The sequence below is a fragment of the Sinocyclocheilus rhinocerous genome, unplaced genomic scaffold (genome assembly GCF_001515625.1).
Source record: "Sinocyclocheilus rhinocerous isolate Xijiao unplaced genomic scaffold, SAMN03320098_v1.1 scaffold246, whole genome shotgun sequence".
Taxonomy (NCBI): domain Eukaryota; kingdom Metazoa; phylum Chordata; class Actinopteri; order Cypriniformes; family Cyprinidae; genus Sinocyclocheilus; species Sinocyclocheilus rhinocerous.
This window is the reverse complement of record NW_015661875.1, coordinates 129,796-130,778: the sequence shown is the minus strand read 5'-3', so window position 1 is coordinate 130,778 and position 983 is coordinate 129,796.

The following is a 983-nucleotide window of genomic DNA, read 5'->3' as shown; positions in this document are numbered from 1 at the left end:
AATCGTTACATCCCTGTCCAAGATGTAGATGAGTTTGGTTTTTCATCAGATTTGGAGAAATGTAGCATTGCATCAGTGTCTCAGCAATGGATGCTCTGCAGTGAATGGGTGCCGTCAGAATGAGAGTCCAAACAGCTGATAAAAATATCACAATAATCAACAAACAAAGTGAACAAAGGACCGAGTTCTTACTGACGCGATCTGGATCTTCATTAAAAATAAACTTCATCCACTCTTTCCTAATGTTGGGATCAGAAGGACGGCGATGCAAAGACTGTGTTTTTCCACAACTTGCCACTACACAGCATCTTGTTAACTTCTGAGCATCTTAATCGTTTGGTTTCTGCGTAGACCTGCATTTGCTGCTCTTATATGTCAAAAGATCAAGGGAATTTTGATTTCTCAGTTCATGACCGCTTTAAAAGCATCTTAAAAAGTTCTTACAAACACACAGCTTTTGGCTTCATAAGATGTTAACTGGTGGACTGGAGTGGTGTGGATTACTTGTGGATTATTGTGATGTTTTAATCAGCTGTTTGGACTCTCAATTCTGACAGCACCCATTCACTGCAGAGGATCCATTGGTGAGCAATGGCTTCATAAGATGTTAACTGGTGGACTGGAGTGGTGTGGATTACTTGTGGATTATTGTGATGTTTTAATCAGCTGTTTGGACTCTCATTCTGACGGCACCCATTCACTGCAGAGCATCCATTGGTGAGCAAGTGATGGGATGCTACATTTCTCCAAATCTGTTATCCAAATGAAGAAACGCTCATACATCTTGGATGGCCTAAGGGTGAGGACATTTTCAGCTAATTTTCATTTCTGGGTGAACTATTCCTTTAATGTTAATGACACCTCCGGCTGTTGCACGTAATATGCGGAAGCTACGCAGAGGCAAGGTTATCAGTGAATACTGACAAACGTCAGTGTGTTCCTCACACAGCTATCATAAGAACCCCTTATTGAAGAATTTTGTG